Here is a 6,485-nt window from a genome sequence, read left to right as displayed (position 1 = left end):
ACTTGTGGAAAGGTTCCAGTGTCTCAGATCACTCAGAAAGTTTGTAACTTTTATGTTCACAAAATTTTGTTTCAAATTAGCATCTTTAATAATTTATACAAATTTTATAGGTTTCTGGTATTGACAACAGTGAAGTCTGATGAATCTCTTAAGACACTTTCTGTTTACTCCATACAACAAAGCAGCAACTTTGGATCATTTCTCCTGATACATAGTCACTTATTAATTATATCTATTATAATAAGATTGTGAGAATTACATAAGTGTTCCTGAATGTTCCCTTCCAAGGTATCACTGTTGGATGGTGCCCATTTTCCTAATGGGGGTGCAATGTACAACAGGATTCAGGTCCTACTTGGCACAGTTATACACACACCTACTCTCTGCTTCTGTGTTTGTATAGAATCAAATGGACCACATGAATACCAGAGGCAAGATTCCAGCACCAAGTTTCAGAAAATAAGGTGTTCTAAGCTTACACTGATTAGACCTGCAACATTCATTGATTATATTCATTATAGTTACTGCTAATACAACACCTGTTGGACTAAAAGCACATTTGAGATCAACAATTAGAAATCCAAAGTCTGTCAGAACCCATAAAATTATGCCTATAAGTGATATATACTCAGTATTTTCAGGCTGCATTATGAAGCCAGCTGTTATGTTTCTAATATTGAATTTACAGCAAATATCCATAACGACTGTGCTGTGTTGAAGTGCCTCTCCCTTGTTCCAGGTGGATGTGAACACTTCCATGAGGGTAATGTTATAGATCTCTGATCTGAACAAGGACATAAAAAGTTTTCAAACAGATTAGAATTTATGATGAAAAACTTAACTATGGTCATCAGGGAAAGGTTTCCTGCACCTAGAAACTTTCCTGGGTACTTACAGATAATTATGCACATTATATAATCATGTAGAAATCAAGAAAAATGTTTCTATTTGCAAGATTTTCTTCAAAGATTATTTTTCTTTGATTCGCAAGCAACTAAACATTAAAATGCATTCTGTATTGCCTATAACATATACGTAATGTCAATATCAGTTGGTATCAATATATTTTAGCCATAAGTAGCTGGAATAGATTTAGAATACAACATGTAAAATCTGGGGAAGAAAAAGCAAGCCCAAAATCTTTGTCCCTTCCTAAAATTCCCATCTTGTTTATGCAGACCCAACACCTGAGGTATGTTAAAAGCCAAGTTCAGCTCACTGAAACTAAAATACACAATTGTAGCATGTTAAAGTTTTCTAGTAAAAGATCAAAGGAAAAAGGCAAGTTGATAATTTCTGAGAAGTGTTTTCACATGCACTATATCTCATATTGGTTTTCTTTTTTTGCAGAACTCTTGTGGACCTTTTGCTAATTTGAGGTTATCTGAGCATCAGTGTAGCATAACAGAGGTGAACTTTGTTGGCCAAATAAATTAGGTATCACTTTAGCTAACTCTAAATATCAAAAAGAATGAATGTTTTATGCCTGGAAGAAGACAAATTTTTCTGAGCAGGTAAAATAATGTTTTAATAATTATATCAAGTTAAATTGAGTAGTTCATGTTATAGGCACCCACCCAGGCTAAACAAGGGAGAGCAACACACATAAAGATGTGTTAGTACTCTGGAATTAAATATCAACTGGTAATTATGTTTATGTACTTTCTAATTGGAGCACTCAAAGTGTTTTTATTAATTGATGTCAATTTTTTTGTCATTAAAGTTAAGGAAGGGCGTTTGGGAGGTAAAAACCAGTATGTTCCAGTAAAAGCCTTGAGTCTTCTCTCAAGCATGTTAGTCTGTTGCATCCTAAAGATGATTGTAGATATCTAAATATACAATTCATTAATCCCATTATTAGTATAATTTCTTCAGTAGATAATTATTCTCTGTCTGATTGTTGGTTTTAGTTGTTGATAAAGTAGGATACAGCAGGAAGGGAGGTTTTGCTTAGCTGTTTTTCTCTTATTGGTACTGGACTTTCTCTGCCAATTTAGTTAAGATCCTGGAACTACAAGAACCATGTCAGTACTTTCAATTTCAAACAACATTTCTTGTCCACCATGTATTCTAATTCATAGGAAACATTTATGCCGATTGAGAACTCCAACCTGAACTTTGAATAATTACTTAACTTGTTTTCCCTGAATGTATACACAAATAATGATATATCCAATTTGTATCCCTCACGATAATTAGGGATATGAAATGTGTTCACCTTAATTAATATCTAGTGATGAGTTTCATGTTTTTCACCTAGTAAAATATCTATTGCAAATGTATTTTTTATTTTGTCTTTCAGATAAAAGTAGTGTAACTAATTTACAGATATGAAATAAGGAATTATTTACTTATTGATATGAATGTTAATTTTTAAATCTGTAAAATATTTGCATAGCTTAAAAAACCAGGAATTAGAATACTTACAGAAATTCCATGGAGTTTGCAGCAACATACCTAAAAGAAGATAACAAAACAATTTCTAACTTGCTGCAATTTGTATTGAAGGAATATTTTTACTGTCTTATAGCACTGCTGAATGTTGTTCTATTTAATTTTGACATTTAAAGTGATGACTGTGGAACATTTTAAAACTTTTTTTTAAAGCATCTGAGCAACAACAGCCAACTTCTGACATTCTAGTATTGTTCCATTAGTCCTCATCTTTTGAAAATGTGTGACTTTACAGTTCTTTTGTGATACAAGTACAGAATGCCAGTTTTTTATCAAGTTCTGCCATTGTAAAAGAAGTAAAAGAAGGTATAGGTAAGAACACAAAATCAGTGGAGAAATTTCTTGAAAATTTCCAAGTATAGTAGAATCCACAGTAATAGAACAAAACATTTTGTCAAGGACAAACTGTATCAAATTGATCTAATTTCCTTCATTAGTGTGACCTGCTTGGTGTGTAAGTGGACAGCAGTGAATGTCATTTAAGTTTAGTAAGGATTTTGTGTTGTTCTGCTATGCAGCTGCAATAAACAACACCAGGAAATGGAATCTAAATTAAATCATAGTTGTAGGGATGTAGAATTGGCTGAAACACTCAACGGCAAGTCATCAGGTTATCAAAGTGAGACTGGGATCTGCAGGAATTACAGAACAGTTTGGGCTGGAAAGGACCTTTAAAGCTAATCTAATTCCAACCTCCCTGCAGTGAGCAGGGACACCTTTGACTAGATTAGATTGCTCAGAGCCCCATCTAATATCGCCTTGAATTTTCCAGACATAGGGCATCCCCCACATCTCTGAGCAACCTGTTCCAGTGTTTCACCACCCTGATTGTAAAAGCTTTGGCCTTAATATCCAGTCTAAACCTGCTCACCCCTTCAGTTTAAAACCATTACTCCCTGCATGTCACAACAGGTTATGTTAAAAAATCCAAGTGTAGTAATAGCGTGTATCTTCATATGCACTTTTTCCTGGGAAACCACACAGAATTTGCTGCTACTACTTTTGCTGATTATGTTTATAAATGAGTTGGATGTCAGAAGAAAATATTCTTTTATAAAATACATGGCTAACACCAAGTTTTAACACTCACGAGCTGGATTGTTCATAACTGAAAAGATGAATTTCAATGAAGAGAAGCACATTTCCACTCATACTACCACTGTTGTATTTTCTTTTGATGATTCTAACAGTTAAATTATTGTCTAGCAATGCTGCAATTAGATACCCTAAGAATTAACGTAATTGCTCTAAAATTGTTACCTCAGAACAATTTCAATAATGATTAACTTTTTAGCAAACCTTAGATAGGTTTCAAATTGAGTTCCTGCTAATCTACCCATCTAGGACAAACAAATTCTGCAATAGGAAGTAAGAACTCAGATCCCTCTTCTATTAAACATTTCCCTTTCCCAAACCCTGCCCTTACCTCATAGTTTTTCCTCTCTGAGAATGGGTTCTCCCTTTGCTCTTGCTGGAAAAACATAGAGAAAGGTGATACTAATGGGGTGGAGAGGGGAATTGTCACAGGTTTTGCTATTACATGCTGTAGTTAGCAGAAAGTGCATGGCCAGGTTTTGGAAGGTTTTTTCTTTTCAATATGCTTTTGCATGTGTTTTGCAAACTGTATTTCAAAAGATTTAGGAAGAATGTCTATGATATTACATTTCCTGTTACAAGACAATCTTGTAACAATTGTGCCTTCTCCTACAGTAAATCAGGAAAGCACTGGATCTGTGTGTGATTGTCTCTGCTCAGTCAACTAGAAAGTGGGAGAACCATGATGGGGACTTCTGCCACTCTCCTTCCCTACTCCATAAAGCCCTGTGGAAATCCAGTGGCTTAAAGAGTGCTCAGCAAAGGCAGATATTTTACCTCTGTGATGAATATTAAACCAAGAAACCACTAAACATTTTTTAACTCCTGCCCCTTGCATTCAAAATCAGTTAAACCAAACCACAGTTTCCTTTGGGCCTTTTAAGCTTAATTTCCTTTTATCATTCCTATTACAGATAAAGAACCTGGTAACACTTTCTTTTCTTCTGGACAGTGTATTATCGTTGGGTATTCATCACAGGGCACTGGACTGCTCATGGTTATGCAAAAAATGAGATTGGAGCTAGAACAGTTTTTAGACCAAAACCAAACTACGGTTTGTGATTTTTATTTATTTTGCTTGGCATCTAGCTGTGTTATGGACATTTGGATAGCTTTTATTTCATAACATTGCAGCACATACTCTGAACAAGACTCTGCTTTGCCACAGTCAAACTTCTGTCACTGAGGGCCAGCTGGGAAACAGGAGGGAAGCCTAGATGTTGTGTTTTGATGTCCAGGTTTATGTGTTTGTTCTGTGATCACTGTTCTAGAAAAATCACAACCATGTTGTGAATCCAGTAGGAACAGTACAGAAAAGGTCCTCAGCCTCCCCCTGGCCCTAGCACAATGAGAAGGTAAAGTGGGTGTGCACCTTCTTGTGGGAGTCTGGAACAAATCCTACACAGGATTAGTTGCAGTCTTTGGAGATCATCTGTGAGATGTCCTAAATTGCTCTCAATTCCATGTATTCAACTACTATGTAAAATGAGGATTTCTGGATTATTTTTAAAGAAAACCCTCAAGAAAAAGAAGTTTTGATCTAGGCATTATTTTGGATTTTCATGTGTTTAGGTGTGCTTGGGTTTTTCATGAGCTTACAGCTCAGGTTTTTTATTAAGACCTTATAAACATAAATAGATTGCCAATTACTTGCAAATAAGAATGGACGTGGGATATTAGCTTTAATGAACTACAAAGCAATTTGGGTCAACTTGTGAAACTGCCCATTTCCTACCCTGTCAGAGTGATGGATGTTCTCTGTAGAAGGAACCTATATGCCTAAATTTGCTCTGCCAGATTTATTTAAGCCTCCCACAGGCAGTAAAAGGATAGGCATTCTGTGCAATTCAGATTTAATTTAAAAACTCAGCGACAAAATTGTCATTATTCTGTGTGAAGGAGATCACCCAAAGGAACACTGGTTGCAGGCAGTCCTCACATTCATCCAGGATGCTGCATCTTCATTCAAGTGGCTGAAAGGAACACACCTTTACCAGTTTAACTCAGCTGGCCTAATCTGTCTGGATATTAAATCTAGACTAAATTTCATAAAATTATTACAGAACTCTGTGTGTTGCCTTCCTAGTTGACTAGTAGATACTCAAGTAACCATTGTATGGAGGTCAGCTTGGTTTTAGTTGAGCACAACCTTTTCCTTTCCCATGGAAAAGCCGCAGCCCAAATGTCAAGCTGTTTTACATGGAGTACATCTGGATAACATTTTTAGGATGAGCTTTATTTTAACATAGGAGGAAGATTTGTAGAATATCTGAGCTGTCCCCTTTACAAAAGGAGTTTTGCTATCAGGAGTTAAGAGCTGTTTGAAAAGTGAATACGCAGAATATCAAAACCCAGACTATTAAATACTCTTTTCTTGATATGACAGATTAAGGTGGTTACCTGTCGTTTCACCAATGAATTAACTTCATCCGCTAAAAAACTATGCTTGTGCCTGATACTATGTCAGATTCTGTGACAGATCTGCCTCTCCAAATGGAAACTGTAACTAGCAGGTTTAAATTGGCTCTCAAAGACTTGAACATGTCACTTGAACATGTCAGTTTCACTAAGAGTCTGTGAAAAGGTCCATTTCCTTTAACAATACGGAATTAGAGTTTTAATGCTTACTGCAATCAAGAGTGCTTTCTTTTCTCCCTTCTTGTGCCCAGCAACTTTTGTTATCAACTCCTTTCTTTTTAAAGCTGTACAGACTTCCTTTGCTTATTAGTCTTGGTAGCTACTATCAGTCCCATTTTTCAGACTAGGTGTACTTCAGGTATCCTCAGAGACCCCTCCTAGTTTCTTTTGTTGCACTCTCACTTAAAAAGTCACTTCTGAGACTGAACCATCAACAGTTACTCTATCAGATATAGCCTATTAATTTATACCTTCCCATAAGAAGCATAAAATGATTTCTCAGTAACTTAAGCCAAACA

The sequence above is a fragment of the Taeniopygia guttata genome, chromosome 2 (genome assembly GCF_048771995.1).
Source record: "Taeniopygia guttata chromosome 2, bTaeGut7.mat, whole genome shotgun sequence".
NCBI lineage: Eukaryota > Metazoa > Chordata > Aves > Passeriformes > Estrildidae > Taeniopygia > Taeniopygia guttata.
This window is presented reverse-complemented; position numbering follows the sequence as displayed.